General features: G+C 42.8%; 21 non-coding genes across 21 annotated transcripts; 5 read left to right on the top strand and 16 right to left on the bottom strand.

Annotated features, from left to right (window-relative positions):
- Positions 1–4,191: 4,191 nt before the first annotated feature.
- Positions 4,192–4,263, top strand: trnad-guc (transfer RNA aspartic acid (anticodon GUC)). The gene has a single exon. It is a non-coding gene; the product is annotated as a tRNA-Asp (tRNA).
- Positions 4,264–4,366: 103 nt separating this feature from the next.
- Positions 4,367–4,438, bottom strand: trnag-ucc (transfer RNA glycine (anticodon UCC)). Its single transcript has one exon. It is a non-coding gene; the product is annotated as a tRNA-Gly (tRNA).
- Positions 4,439–4,745: 307 nt separating this feature from the next.
- Positions 4,746–4,860, bottom strand: LOC132146035 (U5 spliceosomal RNA). Its single transcript, XR_009434786.1, has one exon. It is a non-coding gene; the product is annotated as a U5 spliceosomal RNA (small nuclear RNA).
- A 7,162-nt stretch (positions 4,861–12,022) lies between these two features.
- trnad-guc (transfer RNA aspartic acid (anticodon GUC)) lies at positions 12,023–12,094 on the top strand. Its single transcript has one exon. It is a non-coding gene; the product is annotated as a tRNA-Asp (tRNA).
- Positions 12,095–12,197: 103 nt separating this feature from the next.
- On the bottom strand, positions 12,198–12,269 carry trnag-ucc (transfer RNA glycine (anticodon UCC)). Its single transcript has one exon. It is a non-coding gene; the product is annotated as a tRNA-Gly (tRNA).
- Positions 12,270–12,555: 286 nt separating this feature from the next.
- LOC132146066 (U5 spliceosomal RNA) lies at positions 12,556–12,670 on the bottom strand. The gene has a single exon (XR_009434815.1). It is a non-coding gene; the product is annotated as a U5 spliceosomal RNA (small nuclear RNA).
- Positions 12,671–13,746: 1,076 nt separating this feature from the next.
- On the top strand, positions 13,747–13,818 carry trnad-guc (transfer RNA aspartic acid (anticodon GUC)). Its single transcript has one exon. It is a non-coding gene; the product is annotated as a tRNA-Asp (tRNA).
- A 103-nt stretch (positions 13,819–13,921) lies between these two features.
- trnag-ucc (transfer RNA glycine (anticodon UCC)) lies at positions 13,922–13,993 on the bottom strand. Its single transcript has one exon. It is a non-coding gene; the product is annotated as a tRNA-Gly (tRNA).
- Positions 13,994–14,307: 314 nt separating this feature from the next.
- LOC132145999 (U5 spliceosomal RNA) lies at positions 14,308–14,422 on the bottom strand. Its single transcript, XR_009434753.1, has one exon. It is a non-coding gene; the product is annotated as a U5 spliceosomal RNA (small nuclear RNA).
- A 1,071-nt stretch (positions 14,423–15,493) lies between these two features.
- trnad-guc (transfer RNA aspartic acid (anticodon GUC)) lies at positions 15,494–15,565 on the top strand. Its single transcript has one exon. It is a non-coding gene; the product is annotated as a tRNA-Asp (tRNA).
- A 103-nt stretch (positions 15,566–15,668) lies between these two features.
- On the bottom strand, positions 15,669–15,740 carry trnag-ucc (transfer RNA glycine (anticodon UCC)). Its single transcript has one exon. It is a non-coding gene; the product is annotated as a tRNA-Gly (tRNA).
- Positions 15,741–16,026: 286 nt separating this feature from the next.
- On the bottom strand, positions 16,027–16,141 carry LOC132146104 (U5 spliceosomal RNA). Its single transcript, XR_009434851.1, has one exon. It is a non-coding gene; the product is annotated as a U5 spliceosomal RNA (small nuclear RNA).
- Positions 16,142–17,392: 1,251 nt separating this feature from the next.
- On the bottom strand, positions 17,393–17,464 carry trnag-ucc (transfer RNA glycine (anticodon UCC)). The gene has a single exon. It is a non-coding gene; the product is annotated as a tRNA-Gly (tRNA).
- Positions 17,465–17,750: 286 nt separating this feature from the next.
- Positions 17,751–17,865, bottom strand: LOC132146065 (U5 spliceosomal RNA). Its single transcript, XR_009434814.1, has one exon. It is a non-coding gene; the product is annotated as a U5 spliceosomal RNA (small nuclear RNA).
- Positions 17,866–18,942: 1,077 nt separating this feature from the next.
- On the top strand, positions 18,943–19,014 carry trnad-guc (transfer RNA aspartic acid (anticodon GUC)). Its single transcript has one exon. It is a non-coding gene; the product is annotated as a tRNA-Asp (tRNA).
- Positions 19,015–19,117: 103 nt separating this feature from the next.
- trnag-ucc (transfer RNA glycine (anticodon UCC)) lies at positions 19,118–19,189 on the bottom strand. The gene has a single exon. It is a non-coding gene; the product is annotated as a tRNA-Gly (tRNA).
- A 307-nt stretch (positions 19,190–19,496) lies between these two features.
- Positions 19,497–19,611, bottom strand: LOC132145998 (U5 spliceosomal RNA). Its single transcript, XR_009434752.1, has one exon. It is a non-coding gene; the product is annotated as a U5 spliceosomal RNA (small nuclear RNA).
- Positions 19,612–20,859: 1,248 nt separating this feature from the next.
- On the bottom strand, positions 20,860–20,931 carry trnag-ucc (transfer RNA glycine (anticodon UCC)). Its single transcript has one exon. It is a non-coding gene; the product is annotated as a tRNA-Gly (tRNA).
- A 300-nt stretch (positions 20,932–21,231) lies between these two features.
- On the bottom strand, positions 21,232–21,346 carry LOC132146073 (U5 spliceosomal RNA). Its single transcript, XR_009434822.1, has one exon. It is a non-coding gene; the product is annotated as a U5 spliceosomal RNA (small nuclear RNA).
- Positions 21,347–22,560: 1,214 nt separating this feature from the next.
- trnag-ucc (transfer RNA glycine (anticodon UCC)) lies at positions 22,561–22,632 on the bottom strand. The gene has a single exon. It is a non-coding gene; the product is annotated as a tRNA-Gly (tRNA).
- Positions 22,633–22,918: 286 nt separating this feature from the next.
- LOC132145824 (U5 spliceosomal RNA) lies at positions 22,919–23,033 on the bottom strand. Its single transcript, XR_009434588.1, has one exon. It is a non-coding gene; the product is annotated as a U5 spliceosomal RNA (small nuclear RNA).
- Positions 23,034–23,940: the final 907 nt, after the last annotated feature.

Genomic DNA, 23,940 nt, shown 5'->3' with positions numbered 1-23,940 from the left:
TATGTGTATAACTGTACAGAAAACCCATATATATGAAATATAACTAAAACTTACAAAAAAGTAAGTTTTTCATTTTATTTATAGTAAAGTAATATACTTATAAAAATTAAAAGAAAAAATAACAAAAATATATAATAATTAAATATACATAAAATAATCTTAGGTTATTAAACAACAGCAACAGATATAATAAAAATAAAGATGTGGAGAACAGAAAAAAAACAATACAAATATGTTTTATATTAAATAATTATGTATGTTTAATGGTAACAGTTATTAACATTCAGTGTTTACATATCTGAGCAAGTAAATAAAATGTAATATCAATTTAAAAGAAAATCAACAAAATGTATACATTTTTTAATCAATAAAACTTAACACACAGTTCAATACAGTTCAAACAAGGCCACATACTTATAGTATTTTAATTAACAAATTGAAATACATGAAAATATTTAAATGTATAGATTCAACAACAACAACAATAATAAAATCTAAAGTTGTGGAGAACACAGAAAAAAAATATTACACTACCACTTAAATGTTTTTGAACAGTAAGATTTGTAATTCTCACCAAGCCTGCCTTTATTTGGTCCAAAATACAGTAAAAGCAATAATATTGTTGAAATATTTTTACTAGTTAAAATAACTGCTTTCTATTTGAACATATAGTAAAATGTATTTTATTTCTGATGAGCAGCTGTATTTTCAGCATCATTTCTCCAGTCTTCAGTGTCACATGATCTTCAGAAATCAGAATAACATGATGATTTACTGATCAAGAAAAAATATTATTATTATTAGTAATATCAATATTTTAAACCCCCCAGGGATTCTTTAAATAGAAAGATCCAAAGATCTGCATTTATTTGAAATAAAAAGCTTTCTTAACAATATAGATTGTACCATTCTTTTGGGGGGAAAGAAATGACAGAAATTAATGCCTTTTTTTTAGCAAGGATGATTTAAATTGATTAAAAGTGATGATAAAGATTAAAAATGTTGATGATGAAAATGTAATATATATATATATATTTCAGATAAATGCTGTTCTTCTGAACTTTCTATTCATGTAAGAAACTGAAAAGATTGTACTTGGCTGTTTTCAACATAACATAACAACAACAGTAATAATAATAATAATACATTTGTCTTGAGCAGTAAATCATCATATTATTCTGATTTCTGAAGATCATGTGACACTGAAGACTGGATGAATGATGCTGAAAATACAGCTGTGCATCACAGAAATAAATTATAGTATATATTCAAATATATAGCCTTCCTGATGATGTTCGGGGTTCAGACACACTCTCTCTGTTTAAATCTAGATTATAAACGCATCTCTTTCGCCAAGCATTCGAATAATGTATCTTAAATTGTGAGTGTAGTTGTATCTGATCAAATGTGCATTCTTATTCTTTAGCTTGGGTTAAACTAATTAATTTTACTCTGTTGGATCAGCAGCTATGCTAATGATGTCTCTATGTGTCTCTGTTTCTGCTGGGATCTTCATCCCGTGGTAACTAGGATTTACACAAGCTCCAGTCTGGATCCAGAACACCTGAGAAGAGATGATGCTGACCCTCAGAGGACCCCAGATGATCCTAACCCTGAATCAACAAACAGAACTAACAACTATTGCTACATGTGTGACTGCATCATATAATAATTATTAATTATTAATAAAATTAATAATGTTCATCGTCTGGCTGACTACGTCTTGTATGAATTTTTCTACAAATCCTGTCATACGTGCACAAACGGACAGTCACCACTTATAAGCTACTACTAAATATTGTAGAAACATAATTTTCTGTAACAATTTGTATTGTAAAAAGCGCTATACAAATAAACTTGAATTGAATTGAATTGAAATAGAAAGCAGCTGATTTAAAATAGTAAGAATATTTAAAATGCTACAGTTTTTGCTGTACTTTGGATAAAATAAAGGCAGGCTTGGTGAGCAGAAGAAATTCTCAAAAAACATTAAAAATCTTACTGCTGAAAAACATTTGACTGGTAAGAGTATTTTAAATAAAATATTTATTTACGGAGTTTAATAATAGCTGTTACTAACATTTAGTGTTTACAAAACTGAGCAAGATAAAATAAAGCAAGTCAATACAATTAATTAACACACTAAAGTACAGTGTAAACAAGGCCAATACTTCTGATGTTTTATTTAACAAATGGAAATCAATTAAATAATTTAAAATTGTAGATTAAACAACAACAGCTACAATAATATTAATAATAATACAATTTGTGGAAGACACAGAAAAAAAAACAAGCCTTCAACCCGTTTAAGAAGATCCTTGCTCCTATGTTGCGTTGCCAAGAGATGTTCAAGAGAGGCAGTTCTCAACAGATCTGTCCATCTATGGTCCAACACGAAGACCAGCCGTTCTGAGGGGTCCAGTGTGAGCTGAACGAGGGACGCAGTTATGGCAGATGGTGTGGTGTTCTACAGAAGATTAACAGCATTACTTTATTAAAATATTTGTCTCGGTGTTGTGTGCACATATGAGACAGACAGTTTACACACATAAGTGCCTGTATGAATTATTTATTTACCTGCATCCGGAAGAAACCCTTCTGACCTTTGATCCTCCGCTCTCAAAGTGTCTGGTGTGATGTTATGGTGGAGTGAGACGGGTGGATGGGTCTTGACACAGCATGCATCATCTTAACATTCCTGAAATATAGATTCAAATTAAATATATCAAATGTATTTTATAATTCATAATATATATATATATATATATATATATTATATATATATATGTATGTGTGTGTGTGTGTGTGTGTGTGTCTTTATTTTTACAATTTTTTTTATATTTGAATATATTTTCTAATCATTGTAATTTATTCCTGTTATGAAAAGCTGAATTTTCTGAATTATTACTCCAGTCTTCAGCATCACGTCAACCTTCCGAAAATAATGTGCTTTCATCATTGTAGTGACAATGATAATATCAACATTGATTACAATAAGAAATGTTTTGTGAGCAAATAATCATATAAATAATGATTTCTGGATCATATGACACACTGAAGAGTATAAATGATGCTGAAGAATTCAGCTTTGCATCACAGGAATAAAGTTAATTTAACATAGGAAATAGTTATTTTAAGTTGTACCACACAGTAAATGTTGACAATTTATATATATATATATATAAGGGTCATCAAGGGTGACGACGCCTGCCCACATGCGTTTCGTCAGCCCCCCCCCCCCCCCACTCCAAAAGGGAGGAGTAAAACTCACAAAAGTCCAAGACAAGAAAAAAGGCAAGACAATCTCTTTATCATGCCTCCATCTGAAGAGTTGGAGAAAATCTTATATGAATAAAAGAGTCTTTTAAAAAAATCCCTTATTCCGAGGTCACCGTAGCCACCAGATCCAGTCTGTATCCAGATCAGTGGGCCGCTTCAGTCACCCGGATCCAGTCAGTATCCAGACAAGATGGTTGATCAACACCTAGAAAGGACCTCTATGGCCCTGAAACACCTCTAGCCCAATCGGACAACTAGATGAGCCCCAGATACAGATCCCCTGTAAAGACCTTGTCTCAGACGACCACCAGGACAAGACCACAGGAAACAGATGATTCTTCTGCACAGTCTGACTTTTCTGCAGCCTGGAACTGATTTGCTGGTTTCTTCTGACCAGAGGAGAACTGTCTCCCCGACTGAGCCTGGTTTCTCACCGGTTTTTTCTCAATTTTTTCACCGATCGAGTTTTGGTTCCTTACCTCTGTCGCCTCTGGCAGGCATAGCTGGGGACACTTCATGTACAGCGGTATCGTTGACTTGATTGCAAATTATTGCACAGATACTATTTAAACTGAACTTAGCTGAATGATGACATCACCGATTTCAATGACGAAATGCCTTTAACTGTCATTTTGCTTTATTGACGCACTGTGTTCCTAATTAATGTTGTTCAGTTGCATTGACACAATCCTTTTTGTTTAAAGCGCAATTTAAAAAAAAAAAAAAAAAAAGAGTCCAAACAATGACCCCTGCAACGGGTAGTGTTCCAAATGTTATGCGACTTTAGCTAATGATGGGTCCATCCGGAATTTGACGGTGCTAGGGCTGTGTCAGCGTCAGAAAAAGCCATGCATTGTTCAGTTATGTCGGTGCAGTAGTGTCGGTTGGGGGAGAAACGGCAACATGCGCAGCTCCTCGTTAGTATAGTGGACAGTATCTCCGCCTGTCACGCGGAAGACCGGGGTTCGATTCCCCGACGGGGAGAGCTAGCTCTTTTCGGCTTCCGAATGATCCATCAAAAAGTTTTGGGAGGAGCCACAGGTCACAGAAGGAGTTCTGCTTCAACATCAGCCCGAGCCAAAGGACATGCGTTGGCCGGGAATCGAACCCGGGTCAACTGCTTGGAAGGCAGCTATGCTCACCACTATACCACCAACGCAGTCAGCAGTCAGCAGTCAGCAGTCAGACACTTGCGCCGTCGCTAAGAAGGCTCGAAGTGCACGAGTCGCCGATAGGGCTAGAGGAGCTGATGAGATCTTTGTTTGGACCCGTCACTAAAGAGAGCCTTCCAGAATTTGCATCCCGTCACGTCAAAGAAAGTGCTGCCTTCCCATGCCAGCTAAATAAACACTAAGTGCTGACAGCGCAAACGCAGAGAGTGCAAATACAGACGATGACCAGTGGCACGCCCTCCTGCAGCGTGTTGGCGGACGGCCAAATTGATTCTGCTCTTGACATTTCGATGTAGATCTGCTGTGAGCAGAGCACCCAAAAATAGAGGTCACTCGCAAAAGTTCCCCTCCACAGAAATCTTTAGTAAAAGGCGAAAGATTTATGCGACAATGAAGAGAAACTCGAGCTGTGTCTACGAACTCTCGGGCCTGTGCGCTGCCTCTGGTAAACCACTACGCTCGCCAAGGGTCATCAAGGGTGACGACGCCTGCCCATATGCGTTTCGTCAGCCCCCCCCCCCACTCCAAAAGGGAGGAGTAAAACTCACAAAAGTCCCCTCGGTCCACCAATAACCACAAGCCCAATCAAGACAATCTCTTTATCATGCCTCCATCTGAAAAGTTGGAGAAAATCTTATATGAATAAAAGAGTCTTTTAAAGAAATCCCTTATTCCGAGGTCACCGTAGCCACCAGATCCAGTCTGTATCCAGATCAGTGGGCCGCTTCAGTCACCCGGATCCAGTCAGTATCCAGACAAGATGGTTGATCAACACCTAGAAAGGACCTCTATGGCCCTGAAACACCTCTAGCCCTATCGGACAACTAGATGAGCCCCAGATACAGATCCCCTGTAAAGACCTTGTCTCAGACGACCACCAGGACAAGACCACAGGAAACAGATGATTCTTCTGCACAGTCTGACTTTTCTGCAGCCTGGAACTGATTTGCTGGTTTCTTCTGACCAGAGGAGAACTGTCGCCCCGACTGAGCCTGGTTTCTCACCGGGTTTTTTCTCCATTTTTTCACCGATCGAGTTTTGGTTCCTTGCCTCTGTCGCCTCTGGCAGGCATAGCTGGGGACACTTCATGTACAGCGATATCGTTGACTTGATTGCAAATTATTGCACAGATACTATTTAAACTGAACTTAGCTAAATGATGACATCACCGATTTCAATGACGAAATGCCTTTAATTGTCATTTTGCTTTATTGACACACTGTGTTCCTAATTAATGTTGTTCAGTTGCATTGACACAATCCTTTTTGTTTAAAGCGCAATTTAAAAAAAAAAAAAAAGAGTCCAAACAATGACCCCTGCAACGGGTAGTGTTCCAAATGTTATGCGACTTTAGCTAATGATGGGTCCATCCGGAATTTGACGGTGCTAGGGCTGTGTCAGCGTCAGAAAAAGCCATGCATTGTTCAGTTATGTCGGTGCAGTAGCATCGGTTGGGGGAGAAACAGCAACATGCGCAGCTCCTCGTTAGTATAGTGGACAGTATCTCCGCCTGTCACGCGGAAGACCGGGGTTCGATTCCCCGACAGGGAGAGCTAGCTCTTTTCGGCTTCCGAACGATCCATCCAAAAGTTTTGGGAGGAGCCACAGGTCACAGAAGGAGTTCTGGTTCGACATCAGCCCGAGCCAAAGGACATGCGTTGGCCGGGAATCGAACCCAGGTCAACTGCTTGGAAGGCAGCTATGCTCACCACTATACCACCAACGCAGTCACCAGTCAGCCACCTGCGCCGTCGTTAAGAAGGCTCGAAGTGCACGAGTCGCCGATAGGGCTAGAGGAGCTGATGAGATCTTTGTTTGGACCCGTCACTAAAGAGAGCCTTCCAGGGTTTGCATCCCGTCACGTACAAGAAAGTGCTGCCTTCCCATGCCAGCTAAATAAACACTAAGTGCTGACAGCGCAAACGCAGAGAGTGCAAATACAGACGATGACCAGTGGCACGCCCTCCTGCAGCGTGTTGGCGGACGGCCAAATTGATTCTGCTATTGCATTTTAATGTAGCTCTGTCCTCGGTCCACCAATAACCACAAGCCCAATCAAGGCAATCTCTTTCTCATGCCTCCATCTGAAAAGTTGGAGAAAATCTTATATGAATAAAAGAGTCTTTTAAAGAAATCCCTTATTCCGAGGTCACCGTAGCCACCCGATCCAGTCTGTATCCAGATCAGTGGGCCGCTTCAGTCACCCGGATCCAGTCAGTATCCAGACAAGATGGTGGATCAACACCTAGAAAGGACCTCTATGGCCCTGAAACACAGCGGAGACCGGGACAACTAGATGAGCCCAAGATACAGATCCCCTGTAAAGACCTTGTCTTAGACAACCACCAGGACAAGACCACAGGAAACAGATGATTCTTCTGCACAGTCTGACTTTTCTGCAGCCTGGAGCTGATTTGATGGTTTCTTCTGACCAGAGGAGAACTGTCTCCCCGACTGAGCCTGGTTTCTCACCGGGTTTTTTCTCCATTTTTTCACCGATCGAGTTTTGGTTCCTTGCCTCTGTCACCTTTGGCAGGCATAGCTGGGGACACTTCATGTACAGCGATATCGTTGACTTGATTGCTAATTATTGCACAGATACTATTTAAACTGAACTTAGCTGAATGATGACATCATCGATTTCAATGACGAAATGCCTTTAACTGTCATTTTGCTTTATTGACGCACTTTGTTCCTAATTAATGTTGTTTAGTTGCATTGACACAATCCTTTTGTTTAAAGCGCAATAAAAAAATAAAATAAAAAAAAGAGTCCAAACAATGACCCCTGCAACGGGAAGTGTTCCAAATGTTATGCGACTTTAGCTAATGATGGGTCCATCCAGAATTTGACGGTGCTAGGGCTGTGTCAGCGTCAGAAAAAGCCATGCATTGTTCAGTTATGTCGGTGCAGTAGCGTCGGTTGGGGGAGAAACAGCAACATGCGCAGCTCCTCGTTAGTATAGTGGACAGTATCTCCGCCTGTCACGCGGAGGCCAGTCGCGGATAGGTGTAGAGCGCTGACTAGCCAATAGCAACGAAGGAAATTCCAGGGAGGCGGGACGAAAAAAATACACAGAATTAGAGGTTCGAATCCCGTCTCGGCCACAAATACCATAAAATGAGTTTGTATTCGTTTTTTCATCTAGATACACTTTAAGTACGATTAACATATAATAGACGAACTTTGTGAACAAAGATAAAATAAAACTTGTAATAATTGTTCTTTTGTATGGTGTACAAAATGTGCAACGATCTTAAGAAACATATACATTATAATAGGGAATAGTTATTTTTAATATAGAAAAATGTGAATAATTAAAAAGAACACTTTGATAATGTTTCAGGCCTTTATTTATAAAGATACATCTATTTATATGTGTATAACTGTACAGAAAACCCATATATATGAAATATAACTAAAACTTACAAAAAAGTAAGTTTTTCATTTTATTTATAGTAAAGTAATATACTTATAAAAATTAAAAGAAAAAATAACAAAAATATATAATAATTAAATAAATATACATAAAATAATCTTAGGTTATTAAACAACAGCAACAGATATAATAAAAATAAAGATGTGGAGAACAGAAAAAAACAATACAAATATGTTTTATATTAAATAATTATGTATGTTTAATGGTAACAGTTATTAACATTCAGTGTTTACATATCTGAGCAAGTAAATAAAATGTAATATCAATTTAAAAGAAAATCAACAAAATGTATACATTTTTTAATCAATAAAACTTAACACACAGTTCAATACAGTTCAAACAAGGCCACATACTTATAGTATTTTAATTAACAAATTGAAATACATGAAAATATTTAAATGTATAGATTCAACAACAACAACAATAATAAAATCTAAAGTTGTGGAGAACACAGAAAAAAAATATTACACTACCACTTAAATGTTTTTGAACAGTAAGATTTGTAATTCTCACCAAGCCTGCCTTTATTTGGTCCAAAATACAGTAAAAGCAATAATATTGTTGAAATATTTTTACTAGTTAAAATAACTGCTTTCTATTTGAACATATAGTAAAATGTATTTTATTTCTGATGAGCAGCTGTATTTTCAGCATCATTTCTCCAGTCTTCAGTGTCACATGATCTTCAGAAATCAGAATAACATGATGATTTACTGATCAAGAAAAAATATTATTATTATTAGTAATATCAATATTTTAAACCCCCCAGGGATTCTTTAAATAGAAAGATCCAAAGATCTGCATTTATTTGAAATAAAAAGCTTTCTTAACAATATAGATTGTACCATTCTTTTGGGGGGAAAGAAATGACAGAAATTAATGCCTTTTTTTTAGCAAGGATGATTTAAATTGATTAAAAGTGATGATAAAGATTAAAAATGTTGATGATGAAAATGTAATATATATATATATATTTCAGATAAATGCTGTTCTTCTGAACTTTCTATTCATGTAAGAAACTGAAAAGATTGTACTTGGCTGTTTTCAACATAACATAACAACAACAGTAATAATAATAATAATACATTTTTCTTGAGCAGTAAATCATCATATTATTCTGATTTCTGAAGATCATGTGACACTGAAGACTGGATGAATGATGCTGAAAATACAGCTGTGCATCACAGAAATAAATTATAGTATATATTCAAATATATAGCCTTCCTGATGATGTTCGGGGTTCAGACACACTCTCTCTGTTTAAATCTAGATTATAAACGCATCTCTTTCGCCAAGCATTCGAATAATGTATCTTAAATTGTGAGTGTAGTTGTATCTGATCAAATGTGCATTCTTATTCTTTAGCTTGGGTTAAACTAATTAATTTTACTCTGTTGGAACAGCAGCTATGCTAATGATGTCTCTATGTGTCTCTGTTTCTGCTGGGATCTTCATCCCGTGGTAACTAGGATTTACACAAGCTCCAGTCTGGATCCAGAACACCTGAGAAGAGATGATGCTGACCCTCAGAGGACCCCAGATGATCCTAACCCTGAATCAACAAACAGAACTAACAACTATTGCTACATGTGTGACTGCATCATATAATAATTATTAATTATTAATAAAATTAATAATGTTCATCGTCTGGCTGACTACGTCTTGTATGAATTTTTCTACAAATCCTGTCATACGTGCACAAACGGACAGTCACCACTTATAAGCTACTACTAAATATTGTAGAAACATAATTTTCTGTAACAATTTGTATTGTAAAAAGCGCTATACAAATAAACTTGAATTGAATTGAATTGAAATAGAAAGCAGCTGATTTAAAATAGTAAGAATATTTAAAATGCTACAGTTTTTGCTGTACTTTGGATAAAATAAAGGCAGGCTTGGTGAGCAGAAGAAATTCTCAAAAAACATTAAAAATCTTACTGCTGAAAAACATTTGACTGGTAAGAGTATTTTAAATAAAATATTTATTTACGGAGTTTAATAATAGCTGTTACTAACATTTAGTGTTTACAAAACTGAGCAAGATAAAATAAAGCAAGTCAATACAATTAATTAACACACTAAAGTACAGTGTAAACAAGGCCAATACTTCTGATGTTTTATTTAACAAATGGAAATCAATTAAATAATTTAAAATTGTAGATTAAACAACAACAGCTACAATAATATTAATAATAATACAATTTGTGGAAGACACAGAAAAAAAAACAAGCCTTCAACCCGTTTAAGAAGATCCTTGCTCCTATGTTGCGTTGCCAAGAGATGTTCAAGAGAGGCAGTTCTCAACAGATCTGTCCATCTATGGTCCAACACGAAGACCAGCCGTTCTGAGGGGTCCAGTGTGAGCTGAACGAGGGACGCAGTTATGGCAGATGGTGTGGTGTTCTACAGAAGATTAACAGCATTACTTTATTAAAATATTTGTCTCGGTGTTGTGTGCACATATGAGACAGACAGTTTACACACATAAGTGCCTGTATGAATTATTTATTTACCTGCATCCGGAAGAAACCCTTCTGACCTTTGATCCTCCGCTCTCAAAGTGTCTGGTGTGATGTTATGGTGGAGTGAGACGGGTGGATGGGTCTTGACACAGCATGCATCATCTTAACATTCCTGAAATATAGATTCAAATTAAATATATCAAATGTATTTTATAATTCATAATATATATATATATATATATTATATATATATATATGTATGTGTGTGTGTGTGTGTGTGTGTGTCTTTATTTTTACAATTTTTTTTATATTTGAATATATTTTCTAATCATTGTAATTTATTCCTGTTATGAAAAGCTGAATTTTCTGAATTATTACTCCAGTCTTCAGCATCACGTCAACCTTCCGAAAATAATGTGCTTTCATCATTGTAGTGACAATGATAATATCAACATTGATTACAATAAGAAATGTTTTGTGAGCAAATAATCATATAAATAATGATTTCTGGATCATATGACACACTGAAGAGTATAAATGATGCTGAAGAATTCAGCTTTGCATCACAGGAATAAAGTTAATTTAACATAGGAAATAGTTATTTTAAGTTGTACCACACAGTAAATGTTGACAATTTATATATATATATATATAAGGGTCATCAAGGGTGACGACGCCTGCCCACATGCGTTTCGTCAGCCCCCCCCCCCCCCCCCCCACTCCAAAAGGGAGGAGTAAAACTCACAAAAGTCCAAGACAAGAAAAAAGGCAAGACAATCTCTTTATCATGCCTCCATCTGAAGAGTTGGAGAAAATCTTATATGAATAAAAGAGTCTTTTAAAAAAATCCCTTATTCCGAGGTCACCGTAGCCACCAGATCCAGTCTGTATCCAGATCAGTGGGCCGCTTCAGTCACCCGGATCCAGTCAGTATCCAGACAAGATGGTTGATCAACACCTAGAAAGGACCTCTATGGCCCTGAAACACCTCTAGCCCTATCGGACAACTAGATGAGCCCCAGATACAGATCCCCTGTAAAGACCTTGTCTCAGACGACCACCAGGACAAGACCACAGGAAACAGATGATTCTTCTGCACAGTCTGACTTTTCTGCAGCCTGGAACTGATTTGCTGGTTTCTTCTGACCAGAGGAGAACTGTCTCCCCGACTGAGCCTGGTTTCTCACCGGTTTTTTCTCAATTTTTTCACCGATCGAGTTTTGGTTCCTTACCTCTGTCGCCTCTGGCAGGCATAGCTGGGGACACTTCATGTACAGCGGTATCGTTGACTTGATTGCAAATTATTGCACAGATACTATTTAAACTGAACTTAGCTGAATGATGACATCACCGATTTCAATGACGAAATGCCTTTAACTGTCATTTTGCTTTATTGACGCACTGTGTTCCTAATTAATGTTGTTCAGTTGCATTGACACAATCCTTTTTGTTTAAAGCGCAATTTAAAAAAAAAAAAAAAAAAAAAGAGTCCAAACAATGACCCCTGCAACGGGTAGTGTTCCAAATGTTATGCGACTTTAGCTAATGATGGGTCCATCCGGAATTTGACGGTGCTAGGGCTGTGTCAGCGTCAGAAAAAGCCATGCATTGTTCAGTTATGTCGGTGCAGTAGTGTCGGTTGGGGGAGAAACGGCAACATGCGCAGCTCCTCGTTAGTATAGTGGACAGTATCTCCGCCTGTCACGCGGAAGACCGGGGTTCGATTCCCCGACGGGGAGAGCTAGCTCTTTTCGGCTTCCGAATGATCCATCAAAAAGTTTTGGGAGGAGCCACAGGTCACAGAAGGAGTTCTGCTTCGACATCAGCCCGAGCCAAAGGACATGCGTTGGCCGGGAATCGAACCCGGGTCAACTGCTTGGAAGGCAGCTATGCTCACCACTATACCACCAACGCAGTCAGCCACTTGCGCCGTCGCTAAGAAGGCTCGAAGTGCACGAGTCGCCGATAGGGCTAGAGGAGCTGATGAGATCTTTGTTTGGACCCGTCACTAAAGAGAGCCTTCCAGAATTTGCATCCCGTCACGTACAAGAAAGTGCTGCCTTCCCATGCCAGCTAAATAAACACTAAGTGCTGACAGCGCAAACGCAGTGACTGCAAATACAGACGATGACCAGTGGCACGCCCTCCTGCAGCGTGTTGGCGGACGGCCAATTTGATTCTGCTCTTGACATTTCGATGTAGCTCTGCTGTGAGCAGAGCACCCAAAAATACAGGTCACTCGCAAAAGTTCACCTCCACAGAAATCTTTAGTAAAAGGCGAAAGATTTATGCGACAATGAAGAGAAACTCGAGCTGTGCCTACGAACCCTCGGGCCTGTGCGCTGCCTCTGGTAAACCACTACGCTCGCCAAGGGTCATCAAGGGTGACGACGCCTGCCCACATGCGTTTCGTCAGCCCCCCCCCCTCCACTCCAAAAGGGAGGAGTAAAACTCACAAAAGTCCCCTCGGTCCACCAATAACCACAAGCCAAATAAAGACAATCTCTTTATCATGCCTCCATCTGAAAAGTTGGAGAAAATCTTATATGAATAAAAGAGTCTTTTAAAGAAATCCCTTATTCCGAGGTCACCGTAGCCACCAGATCCAGTCTGTATCCAGATCAGTGGGCCGCTTCAGTCACCCGGATCCAGTCAGTATCCAGACAAGATGGTTGATCAACACCTAGAAAGGACCTCTATGGCCCTGAAACACCCTAGCCCTATCGGACAACTAGATGAGCCCCAGATACAGATCCCCTGTAAAGACCTTGTCTCAGACGACCACCAGGACAAGACCACAGGAAACAGATGATTCTTCTGCACAGTCTGACTTTTCTGCAGCCTGGAACTGATTTGCTGGTTTCTTCTGACCAGAGGAGAACTGTCTCCCCGACTGAGCCTGGTTTCTCACCGGTTTTTTCTCAATTTTTTCACCGATCGAGTTTTGGTTCCTTACCTCTGTCGCCTCTGGCAGGTATAGCTGGGGACACTTCATGTACAGCGGTATCGTTGACTTGATTGCAAATTATTGCACAGATACTATTTAAACTGAACTTAGCTGAATGATGACATCACCGATTTCAATGACGAAATGCCTTTAACTGTCATTTTGCTTTATTGACGCACTGTGTTCCTAATTAATGTTGTTCAGTTGCATTGACACAATCCTTTTTGTTTAAAGCGCAATTTAAAAAAAAAAAAAAAAAAAAAGAGTCCAAACAATGACCCCTGCAACGGGTAGTGTTCCAAATGTTATGCGACTTTAGCTAATGATGGGTCCATCCGGAATTTGACGGTGCTAGGGCTGTGTCAGCGTCAGAAAAAGCCATGCATTGTTCAGTTATGTCGGTGCAGTAGTGTCGGTTGGGGGAGAAACGGCAACATGCGCAGCTCCTCGTTAGTATAGTGGACAGTATCTCCGCCTGTCACGCGGAAGACCGGGGTTCGATTCCCCGACGGGGAGAGCTAGCTCTTTTCGGCTTCCGAATGATCCATCAAAAAGTTTTGGGAGGAGCCACAGGTCACAGAAGGAGTTCTGCTTCAACATCAGCCCGAGCCAAAGGACATGCGTTGGCCGGGAATCGAACCCGGGTCAACTGCTTGGAAGGCAGCTATGCTCACCACTATACCACCAACGCAGTCAGCAGTCAGCAGTCAGCAGTCAGCAGTCAGCCACTTGCGCCGTCGCTAAGAAGGCTCGAAGTGCACGAGTCGCCGATAGGGCTAGAGGAGCTGATGAGATCTTTGTTTGGACCCGTCACTAAAGAGAGCCTTCCAGAATTTGCATCCCGTCACGTACAAGAAAGTGCTGCCTTCCCATGCCAGCTAAATAAACACTAAGTGCTGACAGCGCAAACGCAGAGAGTGCAAATACAGACGATGACCAGTGGCACGCCCTCCTGCAGCGTGTTGGCGGACGGCCAAATTGATTCTGCTCTTGACATTTCGATGTAGCTCTGCTGTGAGCAGAGCACCCAAAAATACAGGTCACTTGCAAAAGTTCCCCTCCACGGAAATCTTTAGTAAAAGGCGAAAGATTTATGCGACAATGAAGAGAAACTCGAGCTGTGTCTACGAACCCTCGGGCCTGTGCGCTGCCTCTGGTAAACCACTGACGAAGGGTCATCAAGGGTGACGACGCCTGCCCACATGCGTTTCGTCAGCCCCCCCCCTCCACTCCAAAAGGGAGGAGTAAAACTCACAAAAGTCCCCTCGGTCCACCAATAACCACAAGCCCAATCAAGACAATCTCTTTATCATGCCTCCATCTGAAAAGTTGGAGAAAATCTTATATGAATAAAAGAGTCTTTTAAAGAAATCCCTTATTCCGAGGTCACCGTAGCCACCAGATCCAGTCTGTATCCAGATCAGTGGGCCGCTTCAGTCACCCGGATCCAGTCAGTATCCAGACAAGATGGTTGATCAACACCTAGAAAGGACCTCTATGGCCCTGAAACACCTCTAGCCCTATCGGACAACTAGATGAGCCCCAGATACAGATCCCCTGTAAAGACCTTGTCTCAGACGACCACCAGGACAAGACCACAGGAAACAGATGATTCTTCTGCACAGTCTGACTTTTCTGCAGCCTGGAACTGATTTGCTGGTTTCTTCTGACCAGAGGAGAACTGTCTCCCCGACTGAGCCTGGTTTCTCACCGGTTTTTTCTCAATTTTTTCACCGATCGAGTTTTGGTTCCTTACCTCTGTCGCCTCTGGCAGGCATAGCTGGGGACACTTCATGTACAGCGGTATCGTTGACTTGATTGCAAATTATTGCACAGATACTATTTAAACTGAACTTAGCTGAATGATGACATCACCGATTTCAATGACGAAATGCCTTTAACTGTCATTTTGCTTTATTGACGCACTGTGTTCCTAATTAATGTTGTTCAGTTGCATTGACACAATCCTTTTTGTTTAAAGCGCAATTTAAAAAAAAAAAAAAAAAAAAAGAGTCCAAACAATGACCCCTGCAACGGGTAGTGTTCCAAATGTTATGCGACTTTAGCTAATGATGGGTCCATCCGGAATTTGACGGTGCTAGGGCTGTGTCAGCGTCAGAAAAAGCCATGCATTGTTCAGTTATGTCGGTGCAGTAGTGTCGGTTGGGGGAGAAACGGCAACATGCGCAGCTCCTCGTTAGTATAGTGGACAGTATCTCCGCCTGTCACGCGGAAGACCGGGGTTCGATTCCCCGACGGGGAGAGCTAGCTCTTTTCGGCTTCCGAATGATCCATCAAAAAGTTTTGGGAGGAGCCACAGGTCACAGAAGGAGTTCTGCTTCGACATCAGCCCGAGCCAAAGGACATGCGTTGGCCGGGAATCGAACCCGGGTCAACTGCTTGGAAGGCAGCTATGCTCACCACTATACCACCAACGCAGTCAGCCACTTGCGCCGTCGCTAAGAAGGCTCGAAGTGCACGAGTCGCCGATAGGGCTAGAGGAGCTGATGAGATCTTTGTTTGGACCCGTCACTAAAGAGAGCCTTCCAGAATTTGCATCCCGTCACGTACAAGAAAGTGCTGCCTTCCCATGCCAGCTAAATAAACACTAAGTGCTGACAGCGCAAACGCAGTGACTGCAAATACAGACGATGACCAGTGGCACGCCCTCCTGCAGCGTGTTGGCGGACGGCCAATTTGATTCTGCTCTTGACATTTCGATGTAGCTCTGCTGTGAGCAGAGCACCCAAAAATACAGGTCACTCGCAAAAGTTCACCTCCACAGAAATCTTTAGAAAAAGGCAAAAGATTTATGCGACAATGAAGAGAAACTCGAGCTGTGCCTACGAACCCTCGGGCCTGTGCGCTGCCTCTGGTAAACCACTACGCTCGCCAAGGGTCATCAAGGGTGACGACGCCTGCCCACATGCGTTTCGTCAGCCCCCCCCCCCTCCACTCCAAAAGGGAGGAGTAAAACTCACAAAAGTCCCCTCGGTCCACCAATAACCACAAGCCAAATAAAGACAATCTCTTTATCATGCCTCCATCTGAAAAGTTGGAGAAAATCTTATATGAATAAAAGAGTCTTTTAAAGAAATCCCTTATTCCGAGGTCACCGTAGCCACCAGATCCAGTCTGTATCCAGATCAGTGGGCCGCTTCAGTCACCCGGATCCAGTCAGTATCCAGACAAGATGGTTGATCAACACCTAGAAAGGACCTCTATGGCCCTGAAACACCCTAGCCCTATCGGACAACTAGATGAGCCCCAGATACAGATCCCCTGTAAAGACCTTGTCTCAGACGACCACCAGGACAAGACCACAGGAAACAGATGATTCTTCTGCACAGTCTGACTTTTCTGCAGCCTGGAACTGATTTGCTGGTTTCTTCTGACCAGAGGAGAACTGTCTCCCCGACTGAGCCTGGTTTCTCACCGGTTTTTTCTCAATTTTTTCACCGATCGAGTTTTGGTTCCTTACCTCTGTCGCCTCTGGCAGGCATAGCTGGGGACACTTCATGTACAGCGGTATCGTTGACTTGATTGCAAATTATTGCACAGATACTATTTAAACTGAACTTAGCTGAATGATGACATCACCGATTTCAATGACGAAATGCCTTTAACTGTCATTTTGCTTTATTGACGCACTGTGTTCCTAATTAATGTTGTTCAGTTGCATTGACACAATCCTTTTTGTTTAAAGCGCAATTTAAAAAAAAAAAAAAAAAAAAGAGTCCAAACAATGACCCCTGCAACGGGTAGTGTTCCAAATGTTATGCGACTTTAGCTAATGATGGGTCCATCCGGAATTTGACGGTGCTAGGGCTGTGTCAGCGTCAGAAAAAGCCATGCATTGTTCAGTTATGTCGGTGCAGTAGTGTCGGTTGGGGGAGAAACGGCAACATGCGCAGCTCCTCGTTAGTATAGTGGACAGTATCTCCGCCTGTCACGCGGAAGACCGGGGTTCGATTACCCGACGGGGAGAGCTAGCTCTTTTCGGCTTCCGAATGATCCATCAAAAAGTTTTGGGAGGAGCCACAGGTCACAGAAGGAGTTCTGCTTCGACATCAGCCCGAGCCAAAGGACATGCGTTGGCCGGGAATCGAACCCGGGTCAACTGCTTGGAAGGCAGCTATGCTCACCACTATACCACCAACGCAGTCAGCCACTTGCGCCGTCGCTAAGAAGGCTCGAAGTGCACGAGTCGCCGATAGGGCTAGAGGAGCTGATGAGATCTTTGTTTGGACCCGTCACTAAAGAGAGCCTTCCAGAATTTGCATCCCGTCACGTACAAGAAAGTGCTGCCTTCCCATGCCAGCTAAATATACACTAAGTGCTGACAGCGCAAACGCAGTGACTGCAAATACAGACGATGACCAGTGGCACGCCCTCCTGCAGCGTGTTGGCGGACGGCCAATTTGATTCTGCTCTTGACATTTCGATGTAGCTCTGCTGTGAGCAGAGCACCCAAAAATACAGGTCACTCGCAAAAGTTCACCTCCACAGAAATCTTTAGTAAAAGGCGAAAGATTTATGCGACAATGAAGAGAAACTCGAGCTGTGCCTACGAACCCTCGGGCCTGTGCGCTGCCTCTGGTAAACCACTACGCTCGCCAAGGGTCATCAAGGGTGACGACGCCTGCCCACATGCGTTTCGTCAGCCCCCCCCCCCTCCACTCCAAAAGGGAGGAGTAAAACTCACAAAAGTCCCCTCGGTCCACCAATAACCACAAGCCAAATAAAGACAATCTCTTTATCATGCCTCCATCTGAAAAGTTGGAGAAAATCTTATATGAATAAAAGAGTCTTTTAAAGAAATCCCTTATTCCGAGGTCACCGTAGCCACCAGATCCAGTCTGTATCCAGATCAGTGGGCCGCTTCAGTCACCCGGATCCAGTCAGTATCCAGACAAGATGGTTGATCAACACCTAGAAAGGACCTCTATGGCCCTGAAACACCCTAGCCCTATCGGACAACTAGATGAGCCCCAGATACAGATCCCCTGTAAAGACCTTGTCTCAGACGACCACCAGGACAAGACCACAGGAAACAGATGATTCTTCTGCACAGTCTGACTTTTCTGCAGCCTGGAACTGATTTGCTGGTTTCTTCTGACCAGAGGAGAACTGTCTCCCCGACTGAGCCTGGTTTCTCACCGGTTTTTTCTCAATTTTTTCACCGATCGAGTTTTGGTTCCTTACCTCTGTCGCCTCTGGCAGGCATAGCTGGGGACACTTCATGTACAGCGGTATCGTTGACTTGATTGCAAATTATTGCACAGATACTATTTAAACTGAACTTAGCTGAATGATGACATCACCGATTTCAATGACGAAATGCCTTTAACTGTCATTTTGCTTTATTGACGCACTGTGTTCCTAATTAATGTTGTTCAGTTGCATTGACACAATCCTTTTTGTTTAAAGCGCAATTTAAAAAAAAAAAAAAAAAAAAAGAGTCCAAACAATGACCCCTGCAACGGGTAGTGTTCCAAATGTTATGCGACTTTAGCTAATGATGGGTCCATCCGGAATTTGACGGTGCTAGGGCTGTGTCAGCGTCAGAAAAAGCCATGCATTGTTCAGTTATGTCGGTGCAGTAGTGTCGGTTGGGGGAGAAACGGCAACATGCGCAGCTCCTCGTTAGTATAGTGGACAGTATCTCCGCCTGTCACGCGGAAGACCGGGGTTCGATTCCCCGACGGGGAGAGCTAGCTCTTTTCGGCTTCCGAATGATCCATCAAAAAGTTTTGGGAGGAGCCACAGGTCACAGAAGGAGTTCTGCTTCAACATCAGCCCAAGCCAAAGGACATGCGTTGGCCGGGAATCGAACCCGGGTCAACTGCTTGGAAGGCAGCTATGCTCACCACTATACCACCAACGCAGTCAGCAGTCAGCAGTCAGCAGTCAGCCACTTGCGCCGTCGCTAAGAAGGCTCGAAGTGCACGAGTCGCCGATAGGGCTAGAGGAGCTGATGAGATCTTTGTTTGGACCCGTCACTAAAGAGAGCCTTCCAGAATTTGCATCCCGTCACGTACAAGAAAGTGCTGCCTTCCCATGCCAGCTAAATAAACACTAAGTGCTGACAGCGCAAACGCAGAGAGTGCAAATACAGACGATGACCAGTGGCACGCCCTCCTGCAGCGTGTTGGCGGACGGCCAAATTGATTCTGCTCTTGACATTTCGATGTAGCTCTGCTGTGAGCAGAGCACCCAAAAATACAGGTCACTTGCAAAAGTTCCCCTCCACGGAAATCTTTAGTAAAAGGCGAAAGATTTATGCGACAATGAAGAGAAACTCGAGCTGTGTCTACGAACCCTCGGGCCTGTGCGCTGCCTCTGGTAAACCACTGACGAAGGGTCATCAAGGGTGACGACGCCTGCCCACATGCGTTTCGTCAGCCCCCCCCCCTCCACTCCAAAAGGGAGGAGTAAAACTCACAAAAGTCCCCTCGGTCCACCAATAACCACAAGCCCAATCAAGACAATCTCTTTATCATGCCTCCATCTGAAAAGTTGGAGAAAATCTTATATGAATAAAAGAGTCTTTTAAAGAAATCCCTTATTCCGAGGTCACCGTAGCCACCAGATCCAGTCTGTATCCAGATCAGTGGGCCGCTTCAGTCACCCGGATCCAGTCAGTATCCAGACAAGATGGTTGATCAACACCTAGAAAGGACCTCTATGGCCCTGAAACACCTCTAGCCCTATCGGACAACTAGATGAGCCCCAGATACAGATCCCCTGTAAAGACCTTGTCTCAGACGACCACCAGGACAAGACCACAGGAAACAGATGATTCTTCTGCACAGTCTGACTTTTCTGCAGCCTGGAACTGATTTGCTGGTTTCTTCTGACCAGAGGAGAACTGTCGCCCCGACTGAGCCTGGTTTCTCACCGGGTTTTTTCTCCATTTTTTCACCGATCGAGTTTTGGTTCCTTGCCTCTGTCGCCTCTGGCAGGCATAGCTGGGGACACTTCATGTACAGCGATATCGTTGACTTGATTGCAAATTATTGCACAGATACTATTTAAACTGAACTTAGCTAAATGATGACATCACCTATTTCAATGACGAAATGCCTTTAATTGTCATTTTGCTTTATTGACGCACTGTGTTCCTAATTAATGTTGTTCAGTTGCATTGACACAATCCTTTTTGTTTAAAGCGTAATTAAAAAAAAAAAAAAAAAAAAAAGAGTCCAAACAATGACCCCTGCAACGGGTAGTTTTCCAAATGTTATGCGACTTTAGCTAATGATGGGTCCATCCGGAATTTGACGGTGCTAGGGCTGTGTCAGCGTCAGAAAAAGCCATGCATTGTTCAGTTATGTCGGTGCAGTAGCGTCGGTTGGGGGAGAAACGGCAGCATGCGCAGCTCCTCGTTAGTATAGTGGACAGTATCTCCGCCTGTCACGCGGAAGACCGGGGTTCGATTTTCCGACGGGGAGAGCTAGCTCTTTTCGGCTTCCAAACAATCCATCCAAAAGTTTTGAGAGGAGCCACAGGTCACAGAAGGAGTTCTGCTTCAACATCAGCCCGAGCCAAAGGACATGCATTGGCCGGGAATCGAACCCGGGTCAACTGCTTGGAAGGCAGCTATGCTCACCACTATACCACCAACGCAGTCAGCAGTCAGCAGTCAGCCACTTGCGCCGTCGCTAAGAAGGCTCGAAGTGCACGAGTCGCCGATAGGGCTAGAGGAGCTGATGAGATCTTTGTTTGGACCCGTCACTAAAGAGAGCCTTCCAGAATTTGCATCCCGTCACGTCAAAGAAAGTGCTGCCTTCCCATGCCAGCTAAATAAACACTAAGTGCTGACAGCGCAAACGCAGAGAGTGCAAATACAGACGATGACCAGTGGCACGCCCTCCTGCAGCGTGTTGGCGGACGGCCAAATTGATTCTGCTCTTGACATTTCAATGTAGATCTGCTGTGAGCAGAGCACCCAAAAATACAGGTCACTCGCAAAAGTTCCCCTCCACGGAAATCTTTAGTAAAAGGTGAAAGATTTATGCGACAATGAAGAGAAACTCGAGCTGTGTCTACGAACTCTCGGGCCTGTGCGCTGCCTCTGGTAAACCACTACGCTCGCCAAGGGTCATCAAGGGTGACGACGCCTGCCCATATGCGTTTCGTCAGCCCCCACCCCACTCCAAAAGGGAGGAGTAAAACTCACAAAAGTCCCCTCGGTCCACCAATAACCACAAGCCCAATCAAGACAATCTCTTTATCATGCCTCCATCTGAAAAGTTGGAGAAAATCTTATATGAATAAAAGAGTCTTTTAAAGAAATCCCTTATTCCGAGGTCACCGTGACACCAGATCCAGTCTGTATCCAGATCAGTGGGCCGCTTCAGTCACCCGGATCCAGTCAGTATCCAGACAAAATGGTTGATCAACACCTAGAAAGCCCTATCGGACAACTAGATGAGCCCCAGATACAGATCCCCTGTAAAGACCTTGTCTCAGACGACCACCAGGACAAGACCACAGAAACAGATGATTCTTCTGCACAGTCTGACTTTTCTGCAGCCTGGAACTGATTTGCTGGTTTCTTCTGACCAGAGGAGAACTGTCTCCCCGACTGAGCCTGGTTTCTCATCGGGTTTTTTCTCCATTTTTTCACCGATCGAGTTTTGGTTCCTTGCCTCTGTCGCCTCTGGCAGGCATAGCTGGGGACACTTCATGTACAGCGATATCGTTGACTTGATTGCAAATTATTGCACAGATACTATTTAAACTGAACTTAACTGAATGATTACATCACCGATTTCAATGACGAAATGCCTTTAACTGTCATTTTGCTTTATTGACACACTGTGTTCCTAATTAATGTTGTTCAGTTGCATTGACACAATCCTTTTTGTTTAAAGCGCAATTTAAAAAAAAAAAAAAAGAGTCCAAACAATGACCCCTGCAACGGGTAGTGTTCCAAATGTTATGCGACTTTAGCTAATGATGGGTCCATCCGGAATTTGACGGTGCTAGGGCTGTGTCAGCGTCAGAAAAAGCCATGCATTGTTCAGTTATGTCGGTGCAGTAGTGTCGGTTGGGGGAGAAACGGCAACATGCGCAGCTCCTCGTTAGTGTAGTGGACAGTATCTCCACCTGTCACGCGGAAGACCGGGGTTCGATTCCCCGACAGGGAGAGCTAGCTCTTTTCGGCTTCCGAATGATCCATCCAAAAGTTTTGGGAGGAGCCACAGGTCACAGAAGGAGTTCTGCTTCGACATCAGCCCGAGCCAAAGGACATGCGTTGGCCGGGAATCGAACCCGGGTCAACTGCTTGGAAGGCAGCTATGCTCACCACTATACCACCAACGCAGTCAGCCACTTGCGCCGTCGCTAAGAAGGCTTGAAGTGCACGAGTCGCCGATAGGGCTAGAGGAGCTGATGAGATCTTTGTTTGGACCCGTCACTAAAGAGAGCCTTCCAGAATTTGCATCCCGTCACGTACAAGAAAGTGCTGCCTTCCCATGCCAGCTAAATAAACACTAAGTGCTGACAGCGCAAACGCAGAGAGTGCAAATACAGACGATGACCAGTGGCACGCCCTCCTGCAGCGTGTTGGCGGACGGCCAAATTGATTCTGCTCTTGACATTTCGATGTAGCTCTGCTGTGAGCAGAGCACCCAAAAATACAGGTCACTCGCAAAAGTTCCCCTCCACGGAAATCTTTAGTAAAAGGCGAAAGATTTATGCGACAATGAAGAGAAACTCGAGCTGTGTCTACGAACCCTCGGGCCTGTGCGCTGCCTCTGGTAAACCACTGACGAAGGGTCATCAAGGGTGACGACGCCTGCCCACATGCGTTTCGTCAGCCCCCCCCCTCCACTCCAAAAGGGAGGAGTAAAACTCACAAAAGTCCCCTCGGTCCACCAATAACCACAAGCCCAATCAAGACAATCTCTTTATCATGCCTCCATCTGAAAAGTTGGAGAAAATCTTATATGAATAAAAGAGTCTTTTAAAGAAATCCCTTATTCCGAGGTCACCGTAGCCACCAGATCCAGTCTGTATCCAGATCAGTGGGCCGCTTCAGTCACCCGGATCCAGTCAGTATCCAGACAAGATGGTTGATCAACACCTAGAAAGGACCTCTATGGCCCTGAAACACCTCTAGCCCTATCGGACAACTAGATGAGCCCCAGATACAGATCCCCTGTAAAGACCTTGTCTCAGACGACCACCAGGACAAGACCACAGGAAACAGATGATTCTTCTGCACAGTCTGACTTTTCTGCAGCCTGGAACTGATTTGCTGGTTTCTTCTGACCAGAGGAGAACTGTCTCCCCGACTGAGCCTGGTTTCTCACCGGGTTTTTTCTCCATTTTTTCACCGATCGAGTTTTGGTTCCTTGCCTCTGTCGCCTCTGGCAGGCATAGCTGGGGACACTTCATGTACAGCGATATCGTTGACTTGATTGCAAATTATTGCACAGATACTATTTAAACTGAACTTAGCTGAATGATGACATCACCGATTTCAATGACGAAATGCCTTTAACTGTCATTTTGCTTTATTGACGCACTGTGTTCCTAATTAATGTTGTTCAGTTGCATTGACACAATCCTTTTTGTTTAAAGCGTAATTTAAAAAAAAAAAAAAAGAGTCCAAACAATGACCCCTGC

The sequence above is a fragment of the Carassius carassius genome, chromosome 8 (assembly GCF_963082965.1).
Source record: "Carassius carassius chromosome 8, fCarCar2.1, whole genome shotgun sequence".
NCBI lineage: Eukaryota > Metazoa > Chordata > Actinopteri > Cypriniformes > Cyprinidae > Carassius > Carassius carassius.
This window is presented reverse-complemented; position numbering and strand designations above follow the sequence as displayed.